The sequence below is a fragment of the Tinamus guttatus genome, unplaced genomic scaffold, assembly GCF_059628265.1.
Source record: "Tinamus guttatus ecotype Peru unplaced genomic scaffold, ASM5962826v1 Tinamus_guttatus_pri_ptg000898l, whole genome shotgun sequence".
Classification (NCBI taxonomy): Eukaryota; Metazoa; Chordata; class Aves; order Tinamiformes; family Tinamidae; genus Tinamus; species Tinamus guttatus.
In genome coordinates, this window is record NW_028289432.1 from 223,896 (window position 1) to 238,982 (window position 15,087).

General features: G+C 40.5%; 1 pseudogene across 1 annotated transcript; it reads right to left on the reverse strand.

Annotated features, from left to right (window-relative positions):
* Nucleotides 1-4,825: 4,825 nt before the first annotated feature.
* Nucleotides 4,826-14,823, reverse strand: LOC104573377 (pentatricopeptide repeat-containing protein 2, mitochondrial-like; annotated as a pseudogene). The gene is made up of 10 exons (XR_015914102.1): nucleotides 14,728-14,823; nucleotides 14,128-14,200; nucleotides 12,779-12,904; nucleotides 11,938-12,052; nucleotides 10,856-10,931; nucleotides 10,145-10,236; nucleotides 7,236-7,349; nucleotides 6,305-6,379; nucleotides 5,725-5,839; nucleotides 4,826-5,016 (listed from the first exon to the last, which is right to left on the reverse strand). The product of XR_015914102.1 is annotated as a pentatricopeptide repeat-containing protein 2, mitochondrial-like (transcript).
* Between the last annotated feature and the right edge of the window lie 264 nt (nucleotides 14,824-15,087).

The window sequence follows — 15,087 nt, forward strand, 5'->3', positions numbered from 1 at the left end:
CAATCCGTGAAGATTTGAAGATTCGTTGCAACGGTCACCTGGTGGAGGTGAGCAGCCAGGGCAGGAGATGGGGCAGTCAGTAACTAAGGAAGAAAGTGCAATTGTTAAGCTCCTCCTGCATATTCTCTCTAAGAGAGGAATTAAGTATGATGAACAGACCCTCTGCAAGCTTTTGATCTGGTGCAGAGAGAACGGGTTCAAAGCCGAGCCCCACCTACTATTCGATGTGGAGACGTGGGAGGATGTAGGGCGACAGCTCTGGGATCATATCGCTGACGGGGATAAGCAGGCCAGGGACCTTGCTACTACATGGCAGCTGGTCCTGTCTACCTTATCGGATATGAAAGCAGAAAAGAAAGTGGCTGCCAGAGCCACGGCAGCTTTTGCGAGCACTTCAGGAACAGGACTGCCACGTCACCGAAAACCGCTGGTGTTTGGAGATCCATCGCCAACCCCCCCTCGCCCGCGCCCCCGCCCGCGCCCCCGCCCACACCTGCGCCATCTGTGCCCCCGCTTCCGGACCCACCCCCAGCGAGCCTGAAGAATAGCCCGGCTGGGTCCAGGAGGTGTTGGATCGCCTTGAAAAATTAGAGAAGGGGGCTGGGGAAGGAAAGGCGAATGAGACCAAGGAGCCTTACGTTGCTGAGGGTTTGACAAAACCTGGAGGGGTGGTACAGGGAAAAGCGGATTGTGATCCCCAAATTCACTGGAGGGATATGAGACTATCACTAGCAGAGCAAGGAGCGTTGTCAGCATTTCCTGTGATAGCGGGCCCCCCGGGACAGCCAAATCAGTGGACACCTTTGCCATTTGATTTAGTGAAAGAGGCATGTAAATCGGTACAGCAGTACGGCTTACACGGTCCACAGACTGTGACTCCGATACTGAGAAAGAGATTTGATTCGTCTTTTAAAGTGGGCATTGGAGAATTGTAATGCTTTAAGTGAGGACAGAAACCGTTATTAGGGCTATTATTTCTATTCGCTATGTTTGTCTGTATTATGTGTTGTATCCTTTGTATAATGATGCTGACACGAGGTATGGTTGAAACTGCTATGAAAATGTTATCTGTTTGGGTTCTTCACTACAATAGATTGACCTCTACAGATCACAGGGTGGCATGTATTGGAGGTGGAAATTTGTATGATCTGTAGAGTCATAAAACTATTGTGCAAAATAGAATCCAGATCTTGAGAAAGATGTTTGCCTGCCCGGGCTGAGCGATAAGGAGCACGGAGGCGGCTGCTCAGCCAGGTTCACAGCCGACCTCCTCCAAAAGCAGTTGAAGGTGGCCGCTCGACCGAGCTTGTAGCCAACTTAACTGCAAACATCCTCTAAGCTAGTTTGAAGGTCACACACCCAAGAGGGAGTGAGAAAGGCAAGACCCTCAGACTGACGGCTGGGACCACTTACTGGTATGCGCACCTGTGCACCCAGGAGGGAAGGTTATGTGACTGAAGGTGGAGTTTGTCCGCCCCCCGGTCTGCCTGCTGGCACACACTGGCCCTACGTGGCAGGATGCACCGGGCATAAAAAGACAGTGCGGAGAGAGGGGGAGCGAGGATCCTAACATCGAGGTCTACGTTGTCTCTGCGGGGACGCCCGCCGAGTTAGGAGCCTGTCAGCAACCCTCTAATCTGCCAACTCGAGAAGATGTTCAGTCTCAGTATCCTGCCAGCAAGTATTACCTCAAGAGTAATTATTCATACTTTGCTGCTTTAATGTGCTTTCACCTGAATAGAGGCTCACCGTAGCCACCTTGTTTTGTGTGGTTATTGCAGAATCCCAGGCCCATTCGCAACCTAATTGGCAACGAGGATGGGATTCGGCAATTGAAACAGTGGAACTCACTAGTGGAGTGCACAGCTACGTGAGGTCATGCCACTGGATAGAAACTGTGTTTGTGCTGTTTGTGCGTGTGGTCTTTAGATCTTTATTGTGTAATATATATCAGCAGAGAGGGCTGAATAAGCACAACAAGAAAGTGCAGAATTTGAAAGTGGGAAAGCCAGGAATAACTCAGACTGCGACGTCCTCCTCCACCAGTGGAGGACTGGGAGCCGTACTCTGACTTGTATCCTTGGAAAGAGACTAGGGAAATACTTCAGCATAGGGAACAAGAATGAAGCAATGGCCAAGCTCCAGTGCGACTGGCACGGAAGGACCAGCAACGGTCCTTACAAATTGTAAAAGCCTCAATTGCTACTGGAGTGGAGGCCTCCTTAATATATGGAAATCCCAAGCAATTTTTTTTGGAGGAAACCAAATTGAAGCTGTGCAAACATAAATAGAAATGGAAATAGAGAACCTCCCCAAAAGAGTGGGACATCTTAATAATCGATTTAAAAGACTGATTCCTTACCATACCATTGCATCCTGAGGATCATGAAAAATTCGCGTTCTCTGTACCCTCCGTTAACAAACAAGCCCCTATGCAGTGATATCATTGGGTAGTGCTTCCCCAGGGTGCGAAAAATTCACCCACCCTGTGCCAGCTCTATGTCTCGTGGACATTAACTGCCATCCGTCAGATACACCCTGAACTAATGATCTACCATTATATGGACTATATCTTAGTAGCAGGAAAGCATTTGGAGGCAGAAAGTCTGCTGACAGAGATGGAAATGCTCCTAGGAGCGGGAGGTCTACAGATAGCGCCAGAGAAAGTACAACAGCAGCCAGCTTGGCGCTACCTGGGCTGGGAGATTACCAGAACAGTTGTTAGGCCACAAAAGCTCTTTCTACAAACAGAAGTCACTACCCTAAACGATGTGCAGAAGCTCCTGGGTGATATTAATTGGGTACGCTCGGTCTGCGGTATTTCCAACGCGGATATAGAACCCCTCGTACAACTCCTTCGGGGGGGAGGCGGAGTTGATGCCCCATGTAAGCTTCCCCCAAAGCAAAACTAGCACTACAAAGGGTATCCAAAAGGGTATCAACCGCATATGCCAGCCGCTGCGACCCTGATGAACCAGTGGGTTTGCTCTTGCTAAACTACAACCACTACCCGCTGATGCTATTAATGCAATGGTTTGAGGATAGAGATCCCCTTCATATACTTGAGTGGATTTTTTTGCCTATTCAACCCAAGCGTACGGTGACAACTCGTTTAGAAGCTTTTGCATAGCTGATAATGAAAGGACGATCTCGGGCAGTGGAAATAGCAGGATTTGAACCCAGTTTTATCGTTGTGCTATTGGCTGCAGAATACCTACAGTGGGCTTTACAGAACTCTGTGCCACTTCAAGTTGCCCTCTTGGACTATCCAGGGCAGGTTAGAATCCACCTGCCACCCCATCATTTTATGGCTGCGGTCAAACTTGGACAGTTCAAAGAGCGCCCTCCTCGGCGATCCCCAACGCCAGTTAAGGGAGTGACTGTGTTTACGGACGCCAGAGGGAGATCGCAGAAGTCAGCATTAACCTGGAAAGAGGGAGACGTCTGGAAGGAGGTGGTGCTATCGGACTTTAGTGGTTCCGCACAACAACTAGAATTACGTGCTGTCTTCATGGCTTTTCAGCGCTGGCCGGATCAGGCCCTGAATGTGGTCTGTGACTCCCTGTATGTAGTAGGTATTGTTCAATGCATGGAACGTGCAATTCTGAAAGAAGTTGGCGATGCAGCTCTGTTTGCCCTCTTTAAAACACTCTGGCTATCACTCGACATATGCGAGGCGCCAGTTTTTATTGCACATATTCGAAGTCACACAAATTTGTCTGGTGATCTGTCAGAGGGAAACCAACAGGCAGATCAGCTAGCAGCTCCAGCATGGATGGGCCCCACGCCGGAGAAGTTTCAACAGGCTCAGCGTTCCCATCAATTTTTTCATCAGTCTGCCAAGGCGCTACGACGACAGTTTAACCTGACAGACAGCACGGCATGAGGGATTATACAAGCTTGCCCTGATTGTCAGCAATTCACGGATGGCCGCCTGACTGGGGTGAATCCCAGAGGTACCAGTCCATTGGAACTGTGGCAAATGGACATTACCCATATACCAGAGTTCGGCAAAAGTTTGGTCCTTCCAGGGAGAAAAGAGTCAGCTACACCTTTGTAGCTTTCATACTGTCTTCACAAAGCACATGTCTGATGTTCATGTTTTGATGAGTACAAAATTAGAAAGACAAGCAGTTAGTTAATGCTCTTAGATATTCTTTTGCCTAGGGGCTGGTCTGCATCTATGTACAGTCATATCTGCTAAGCACCAAATTTTCTTCTTATGAACCACAAAAATCAAGTCAGATACATATACCATTTTCCTTCACATTCAGAAGAATAAAATCTGATTTAGGGACTTGAAGAATGAGACATTTTGATCATTCCATTTTGGAACAAAAAGAAATACCCACATTCATGACTTATTTTTGGCATGAAATTTTAAACATGGAAGCCATATGATACACATTTACGCTGCTCATGTGAAACCGTTTTAAGCAATTGCTCAGAGTGGAGAAAGGGAGAGGATGTTTTATTCAAACATGCTTCTAAGTGGTGAGAGGCCAGTTTATTTGTAGGAATAAGAAGAAAGGTTGGCCAGGGATGAAAATAATAATGCTGATTGCTTAATGGATAAAAGGATTTTCAGGCCAACCATTAGAGGTTAACAAGGAACACGTGTTGAAATATAAGCAGCACCTGGGAAGGTGGTGGGAAAGGTAGAGAGGTGAAGATATAAGGATCACCTTGAAGACCCCCTAGAGGAGAAGGGAGAGAAACTCTGGATGGAGAAGAGGCCATGGGGCCTCTCGATTGTTGCCTGCTCCCCTCCGTTTTCCCACATTTATTGTCAAAAATTGAACTACAACAACAGATCCGCGTGAAGTAGTTTAGCAGCTCAATAACCCAATTGCTTTTTATTTAAAAGCCTTGCATGATTCTTCTTTGAAGGAACCTGAAAAAGTATGTCATCCAGCGTGCAAGCAGTTATCCGTCCTGAAAATTGTAGTCTCAAATATCTCCTAAACTGGTAGGAAAGACAGGGTTTTCTTTCATCTTTTCCCTGACTGTAGCCAGCTAAGGAAGGGCAAATGACATACTGTTACATGTCAGCAAGCAAAGGCACTACACTCTAGACAAGCATTCACTTGGAGAGAGGATGAGGGGAAACCAGACAAAATAAGATAAAATACTGATGCAAAGGTACATAAGGGGTTTTTAAGCAGCACACATTACACACCACTAGGCAATTGCGCACACACAGTGGATACAAACTAGAAAGTTTATTAGGTTAAAAACTTCCTTGAAGTAGCACAGTCCTATTTTCAATCCTAGCACAGACCAGCGCAATTATCTTCTATTTAAATCCAAACAACTTAATTGCTTCCTGGAAGCTCTTCTCAGGGTCAGCATAATTATTTCTATTGTATTATCCAACATACTAAATTTGCAGTTCTGATGAAAGGAAGTCTTACTCCAAAACACTGAAAATGTCAGTAAATATGTCTTCTATACAGGAGCATGAATTCATGTATAACTGAATGTGTAAATATTGTTGTTCAACAACCTATTGTAATAGGAATGGGTTAAGAGTAATGTTAGGTCTTTTAATTTGAAAAAAATTGTCAAACAAATCGACATACAACACTGATACATGCAATATCTATTGCAACAGTAGGATGAACTTGGACACTTAAGTTCTGTAAGTGAACAGCTTGTATCCCTGATCTGTATGCATCATGGACAGTGTTTTCTATCCAATTCAGTTCATTATTGTATACTCACCACCTGCTCAGAAAACTCATTTTTTCCACAAAGAGGAGGGAGTATCTACACCCACTGCTGCCTCTGATGTCTTTACTTCTTCTTCTAATGAACCAGACTTGAGCTGGACAAGAACCTGAAGAATAAGATAAGTATTGTTCATTTGATGTGGATTTTTATCAGAAAGTTTGTTTCATAATGTGGTCTTCTAATACTTGAAAACAAAGCACACAATCAGGAACAAAAACATTTCTACATGCTGTGTTCATAAACCATTAATCATGAAGGCAAAGGGAATGACTGATTGCCACTGGTAAAATTAGTTTCTTTTTTACAGCTGAGATTGGAAAGGAAGTGCCAGCCTGGAGGCAGAACTCCTAAATAAGCTGCATTAACTGCTTCGAAATAGTTTTTTTCAACTCCTAGTGTAACTCGACCAACTGACAGAAATTGTCTGTCGGCAGACAAAAGTGAGTTCAGCAATATTACTGAAATAAGTACATGTTGCTAAGAACCCAGCAACCTTCTGCTACTTTGCACTTAACTTTTGTCCAGCACAGTACATTTCCCTGTACAACTTATACAAAGCAAGCATACTTACACTAATATTGTTGAATAATTTGTTTTCTGTTTTCATTATCTGAGAATAATAGAATTAGGCTTGTGCCACATCATTCTAGGAATGAATAAGAAATAAAAACAAATATAGTTATACATGTGTGACTTATAATAAGCTCAAGAAAGATGAGTTCTTACTTGTCAGTGAATCACAAAGCAGACTAAACCTTTAAACCCAGAGACAATGCAAAGAGACCATGGAATTAACAATAAAATAACACCACCACTTCATGCATTTACATCTGTGAATAACATCAGATCACTAGGTCTGATAGTGCCCACAGAGAAGACTTAGGAAAAAAAGCAGAGAGAATTTGAAACTTGCTCAAGACATACAAGCTAATGGGAAAGAAAAGATTAGGATTCCTTAATTGCTGTTCCACAGTCAATCTTTCACCCTCTACTGCCTTGGATCATTTTCATAGCATGTTTTAAGCATGAGTTATATGGAAAAACCTTACCCTGAAGCTACATGTTGTGGATACATCATCTCTCAAGCAGCATGGCAAAAAATATTACAGCCTTTAAATACACCTACCTAGACAAAGATTGAGTCAACTATGCAAACACTTTTAAAGTATTTTTATGGCATATAAATGAAGCCACCACTAAACACAGCAGCACCCTGCAGGACTGGATCCATGGGTACCTGCTGCCTCTCTTCCATTTTAGAAGAATGTCACATGACACTGTTGGTAGCACAGTGTGCGCCTGTGCGTTAGACTCAAGACGCTATTAGATTTCAGAATTTCCATATTCAATGTAGGAGTTACCTACAATACTACTTTCATAGGCATAAAAATTATAGCACTAAGTTATTGAATAGAGCATGGATTTCCTGTTTGCCTTGACTTACTATCATATTGCACACCATACAGAGATTCAGAAATAAGCCACAACAAAAAGCACTGTACCTGTTTCAGAGCAAAAGCCACAGCAAAGTAGAATGCTCATACTGGTAACATGTCACCTCTTAGCTGTGCCTCTTCAAGCAGCTTTGCAGAGATTTTGCAAGACTCCAGGCTATCCTATGTAGAAGTTTCAATCCAAGAGGCAGTTGTTAATCCTGTGATCCAAAAGGGCCCCAGGCAACTGTAGAAGCCTGTGTTCACTGCATTCAGAAGCCCATGCACTGCAAGATTAGCAATGCAATTACTTTTACATCTGAACTCAGCCAGCACTTCTCAAGAAATACAACACCCAAAGAGGATATTCAGAGCTAGAGTTCAGAAGAGGGTAAAGATGCTTCCATTATTTTAATGTAATAACTATGCCTTGCCCTGTTTCAGCTGCTAAAGGAGATTAAAAAAGCCCCAGCAGTCTAAAAGCAACAGATATTTTTGTTTCCCAAGTTGGAGGAAAGCTGACTTCTCTTTCCTTTACTCTAGCATTTACATTAACTGGTTGCTTAGCAGGGCAGGAGGTAGAAGAAAAAGTTTGCAATTGAATATTCCAAAAGTCAGGATTTATATGCACACTTAGCATCATAGTCCTAAATAAACTACGAACTGTTGTTGTGAAAGACATAACATAGTAACAATAATGTAATTATTTTCAATAGGGCTCCATAGTAAAATCCAGTGAGTTTGCTCATACGCTATCTTACAAATCAATTCATAAGAACAATGCTTTTCATACTGGAAATAAGCAGAGTGGTCTGGACCCCAAACAAATTAATACTGGCCAAACTTAAGAACCAGCAGCAGCAAGGTTTCCAAAATAACTGCTGCCACTGTTCTGGAGAAGAACCTTCATATTGCTTTGTTATTTGGTGGCAATCTTTGTTCTTACTGTTCAAAGTGTCACTCCTGCAACACACAAGCCTTGTCTTTAGTGACAGGGTCTTTCTTAGGGTGCTTATGGGATACTTCTCTAGTCTACTGCAGAAGAGTCTGAAAATTTAGAAATATTCTGACCACCAAGATATGGATCGATTAGTGATCAATCTATACACACTTACATATATTACATATGCATTTTGTTGCCATCAAATAGCCTGCTGACATTTCCTACACTAAAGGATGACCATCTGTTTACCTTAGAGGAAAGAAGTGCCTTACAATGATTTAAAATATCCCAATGATTGACCTCAAAAGCAGTTCTGTACAAAGATTAAACATTAATTCCTCTGTTTATGCACCAGGAATAATCCCAGCTTTAAGTTCTGTACATTTTTCAGCGTTGGTCCCAAAGACAGTCATTCAAAAGAAACCAAGAATTAACCGGCTACAAACACAGCACTGCAGTTAATGCCAGCTCCATTATTTCCTGCATTCAGGTAGTGAACGTTGAAGCTATTTTTCCTGAGCTTCTTACATTGCACCTTTAGCAAAAAGATTGAGCTCGGGGGTGTCCCCTCTTAGCTTGAGGTTTTAGCATTTACCACTAACAGCAGAATGAACGAACAGATTAGGTTTTCAAAAGATCTCCTTCTATCTATATTGCACAAAGGGTTAATGCAAATTATTCCCTTATCGGTAGTGTAAAAACAAATTTGTTGTGGCTGTTGAATAACTGGATGGGTTTTTAAAAATCATTTCCTCTCTATTCTTATCAACTCACTAAAATAACGATGGGCCAGATTCTCTGTTGAAAACAGACAAGGCCAGAAGCAACAGACAAAGGTCTCAAACACCTGCCTTTTGCATATACCATGGATGCTCTCAGACAGCAGGCTATAGAAAGAATCACGTAAAGATTTTAGAGATATGAAGAGATGCTACCACAGATGGAATGAAGTACACCCCCAGAGGAGCACAGCTGGGTTCTGTGAAAGCCTTTAACTCAAGGGGAACATAGGGTGGGTGGATCAAGACATCTCAAAGTGCTAAACTTTGACTCCTCAAGGCACCAACATTCATGGGCTGATTGTAACCATTGATCTCCAGCTGTTACTAACAGCAGTTTCCATAGCTGCTGCTCTTAAGCCTTCTCCATCTACTGTCCCACTCTCCAAACACCACAGCCACATGGCTATCCCTATTTCCCCAACCTTCTAAGGGCTGCCTCAATTCATTAGAGCTGAGGATTTCAAAAGTACCATAAAATTATGGATGTGCTATCATTTCAGGCTGTTACATATGCAGCATCAGTGTCAATTTGAGTTTTATCAGTGATATTTTTCCCCCCTCAGCCAACAACATTCATCTTTTGAATCAGTAGAAAACTGTTTTTCTTTTTTCAATTTGAAGAGGAAGAGCAAGAGAAAAAGTTCGGGGATCTCATTTGGCTACAAAAAGAAAACTGTTCTAGAGAAACAGCTGTAGAACCTGCATAGCCTAGTTTCTTACTCCGTGTTGTCTGATCTAACACCACAGCTGAGCTCTAAGGTCAGCCTGTCTCTTACTGAAGTCATTCATTTAGGTTTCTTTTCTCCACTCTCTTGAATAGCTTTGTGAGCTACTTGTGAAATTTAGGTGCAATTGCAGAAACAGTTCAAGAGTTACTTGGAGGGAGATGAAAAATAAAAGAGCAATGTCTAGCAAAAAACATATAATGTATGCCTTGTTTAAAGCAGTCAGGCAAGACAAACAATTGCAGCCCAAGCAGAGAATGAAAAAATACGCAGAGGTTCCAGAGAAAGACTGTTTATCATTTAACCAACTACCTTATCAAATTTGTCTCTTAGTGATTATATCTAATACTGTAGATGTTTGCTTTGTGACATTAGCTATACAGAAAGTTATACACATTCACTATATCATATATGACTTTAATAATGCCTAAAATTTACATTAGGTAAGCCGCAAGAGAAAAATCTATGGAAATTGAGAGAGAGAAGGCATTTCAATCACTTATCATGTGGCAATATGAAAATATTTACCAATTTGTAGCATACTGCAAATGCTAGTAGATACTTTTTAACAGAGAAACCTATACCTTGTTTTTTCATTTCTACAAGAACTTCCAGAGCATCTGTCAAAAAAGAAGCAGTATTATTTGACAGATTTAAGGTTGTACCAGTAGTGACTAAAACATGTATTCATACATACCCCTTGTATTCAGAAAAGGTCAAACTTTTGTTTTTGCTTAGATGTTGCAGTAGCCACTCTATGCCCACTAGAGACAAATAACAGAAGCCTCCAGCTTGTTTTATAAAGGGAAAATGAGTATTCTTCCCTGTTCTGACAAAAATATTGCTAGAAAAGTCTTATAGAAATTCATTTTTGAAAATCAAACAAACTTTGAATCAGGAAAACAAAAAGCTATGGGAAACTTCAAGTCAAAGAATTTAAGTCTTCAGAGGAAAAGTGCTAGGAAAAGAGAATCCCTCCTGTAGTACCACAGGTGTGTAGAATCACAACTCTGTACTATTGTGGAAGGGAGGCCACTGAAAGAATCAACTAGGTAAAGCCTTCCACTATTATACACCAGAGTGCAATTCTCTGACATCTTTGACATTTATGCTTTGCTTGGCCCTCCAAAACCACACACTCAGCAATATCTTTATATATATGAAATATATGCACATAAACATATATAAACAAATACAGGCGAGAAACATAATCAAAATGCATTGCCTTAAGCACAGTACTTTCATAATGGCCCCTTTTTAAATAACATTGTCATCAGAATATGGAATGATGTACTAAAAAAAAAACCACACACACACACAAGTTCTAGAAGAGCAAATGAACAGAGCAAGTTGAAAGAAAGTCACTACAGCGACTGCATACAGACTCTACAGTTACTGTACACAGCACTGAGAAAGTTCCCCTCCTAGAAATGAACTCCATCTTTACAAGCTCAGTATATAACTCTCCAGGTTCCTTGAACATCCATCTTAAGTAATTGCTAAAATACCACTGACTCAGGATGCCGAAAAGCTCACTTTAAAAGTAAACAGAAGTTTCAGAGCTTTCCACTATTTCTTTTAAAAGGCAGATAATATCATTTAAACTAATGGAAGCATAACTCTGGCATCTAGCAGCTCCAAAACTTAGATACACAGCTTCCAAATCATTACCAACAGGAATTTTTGAACACACATTATTATTGATAAATGATTAGATATTGGACATTATATATATATATATATATATCAGCATAATAGCACACAACACTTATGGCATTTTACCAGTTGCAAATATAAATGTTCAGAAACAAGTCTTTGTTATCATTTCTTCAGGATAAAAGTGGCAGGGTGCTCAAGCTGTTTAATATTACACACTCTCTACAGGGTTCAAAGGGAGTTTTGAGTAGTACAGTACATCTGTTGGTATAAATATTTCAAGGGACTACAGAAAACTGCCACAGAAAAACTCATCAGTTTTCATTTCTAGGAATGACCTGATGTAACAATGCAGGGAAACATGCATCAGCTCTGTTCAGGTGATTTTTATTCATTACTTTATTGAAATGATATATAAGTTCAATAATAAAAGCATCCTCCCTGTACCTCCTTTTTGAGGGCATTTTGGTGGGGAACTGTTTCACTTTCAAGTTTCTTTTTTAAAAAAAAAGTCAAAACCTGATAATTACATCTTTAAGTTAATATTTTATAGATATCCTTGTTACTGCAACAGAGCTGCTTCAAGAATCTGAGCTCACATATGTAGAATACCAGTCAGTCTGAACAAATAACAATTAAATCTTCAAAATATATAGAGGCGGTTACCTGATCTTTGATAAGTTCTACTGCAGATGTTTCAAGGTCTGGCTCATAACAGTCTCAAATAGGGGCCCAAATCTAAAATCATGTAGATATGTAATTCTATTCTGTTCATGGTACCTATTGGAAAAATTCCATAAAGTTAATTGTATGATATATAAAATTTATTAAGGGAAACCAGGCCTAAATAGCTAGTCAGATCTGCATGTGTAATGACAGATACAGCTTCTCTGTAGTAGGTTAATGTTAGCTCAATCAAAACAATATTTTTGATTAAAAAGAAATGTTAATATGTAATTTCTATTTCCAGTAAAGTAAGCTGCAGCAGACAGGTAGTAGAATGGCCTCTACCAGCAGAATTCCCAGCTATTTCTTTCCAGTCGCAAAGTACAGGAGGTAACACTCATCTCTCCTTGCTAAAATACCTTCAACTCTCTCCTGCACTTTGCTCTACAGAAAAGGAGGGGTTGTATTTTATAATCCTATTTTCTTGCAATTAAAGCCTTTCATAGCTTCTGTATTTTAATTCAGAAAGCCTCCTACCCTGCCATTGCTGCATCCAGAACAGTTTAAAATTGTGCATTGTGGTATCTTTGAGCTGAGATGTACCCACCTCTAGCACAGTCTCCAGTGACACCTCCTGACTCTCATAATCTGACTGTTCAAGACAAGAGTCTCCGAAGGTTTGCAAATCCAAGGTAAAGAAGAAAACAGACATTTTAAAGGATTAACTGTGCAGATAGCCAAAGAATTAGGACAAACTCTCAGCTGCAGGCATAACCTGAGACAACTGATAAAAGCAAGATATAAAAGAAAACAAAATGTTACCTGGATTGGTAAAAGTACCTGTAAATAACTTTTCTGACTAGTTCCACATCAGAAGTGGTTTGACATAAATGCAATAAAGTTAAGTCATGTTTGAGGATCATTCCATTTTTCTTTAATTTTCTTTAATACTTTTAAAATATGGATCTGAAAATAAAAGACACAGCAGTCCATAGACAATGCCATTATCTGTATTTCAGGTACCAAATATGGAACATGGAGATTCCAAAGTGGAGAAAGATTGTTTTTTACCACAACTAAAAAGGCATAAAATTTCCCAGAGTAGCATGTTTAGTTATTCCCACAGGGGGAAATTCCCAGACTAAAATTGCACATATCACCTGGCAGTCATACTCAAATGTTGAATGTTGCTAAACACAAGTAACAACCCTCAGCACCAAGATGCACAACTGTGTCCTGTGACATCTCAGAGAAGAATGCACAAGTATATGTATGTGCATATTTTTTTCATGTGTTCAAAGATGCACAGAAATTTGAGAACATTTGGGATCCAAACCATATTTGTAAAGAATGTAAGATCAGACTCATTACTTTTTTTTCCCCCATTTCTAAATCAATATTTATTAAACTTAATCCCTTTTCACCTGTCAAACAAGTACAAAAACCATGCACAAAGAGGCAGGTGGTTAATTGTTGTTATGCAACAGGAGTAAAATGTGACCCATAAAAGTTTTCTTTAGTTGACAATTGTCTGAAAGGATGTAGTTAAAGTGAAAGGCTTTGTATCACTAAAACACCTGCAGATAATTAAGCAGCTGCAGAAAGTTCTTGCCTGATTTCTCAGAGCAGATTTAAGTTTCCTCAAAGAAAGGAGTTTGCATACACTTAAACTTGCATGACAAAAGCCTCTGCTAAGAAGAATGTAAAGATCTTGCTCTTCTATCAGGCTGGAAAACCTTAACTTTTTTCATACTCTGAGCATAAACATCATCTGGAATTAGATGTACATAAATTTACAGAGCAGATTAAAAGGTAATTACCAGCATAAGCCTTCTCTGAAGAGCTAAGTAGCTGTTAGGCTTTGCATTAGCATTCTCTGATAAAGATTTATTTGAAGCAAGACTTACAGAAAACCAGTATTTTTCATTAGACCACCTAATGGATTTGTATGGACACAGGTACCTCAGCTGTAAACAACTCCTATACTTTAAAAGCCTTCATTTTCCAGTAGAGCAGAAGTATTGTTTCATTCTACAAAGCCTCAGACATTCTGAACATTTTTGCTACAACACACCCACAAGAGGAAGATATAAGTTGCTTTAAGTCTATTCTGCATCATATTTTGACAGCTTTGTCCACTTGTTCCCCAGTGCTCACACCAGTATTGAGATTGATGATCATCCAAATACCTTTGTTGCCCTGAATTTCATTTCTAATTGCCATTTTTGTCTGCTGAAATTCTTGCAGCTTTATATCATTATTCTGTTAGCAGATACCACTTTCCTACCAGGAGAAACAAAGATAAATGTTACATTTTGTATCACACTGTGTGCTTTAATACCATTGAACTTTGCACATAAATTACTAGTGTTATTTAGATTGCTGCTAGACCTCTGGCAGCACAGCACTTAAAACAACTGCAAGGATTACAGTTGCTCATATCAATACAAGCATTGCATCATAACTTTTCTAGTATTAATATATACAAAAAAAAAGCCGCATATCTTTACCACATGTGCAAAACAAACTAGAGATAGCATAACTCTCACACCTAGTCAAAATAGGAGATGACTCCGCACAGAAATAAGATTTTTCTTTCCATCTCACAGGGATTTTTCTAATCTCTTCACTCATTAGAATTCACAGCTTCCTCTCCTCGTGGCTGTTGCCACCATTACTGCATTATTCTGAGAGCTCTCGAGCCAATGAGGAAGCTAGGGGGAAAGAAGCAAAGAATTATTTGGGTGGCAAAAGCTCTCAGGAGATATTGTGAAGTCCTGGTGCTGTACAGCTGCCAGAATGGAGATAGGTTTAATGTCTATAATCTCAAAAATAATTTTGGATGCCAACTGCACTGTTTTGTAAGCTCCTTGAACAAAAAGCATCATGCAAACACCACGTGAGAAGTTCTTGCTGCCACACACACTGTATAGGAGGTGGAAAATTTTGTGATTATTTATGACCTCTACAGATCACAGGGTGGCATGTAAAGGAGGCAGAAATTTTTCTTATCTGTAAGGTCATAAAAATCTCCTGGGGGAAGCAGAATCCAGACCTTGGGAAAGAAGATATTTGCCTGCCTGGGCTGAGCGATAAGGAGCATGGAGACGGCTGCTCAGCCTGGTTCACAGCCAACCTCCTCCAAAAGC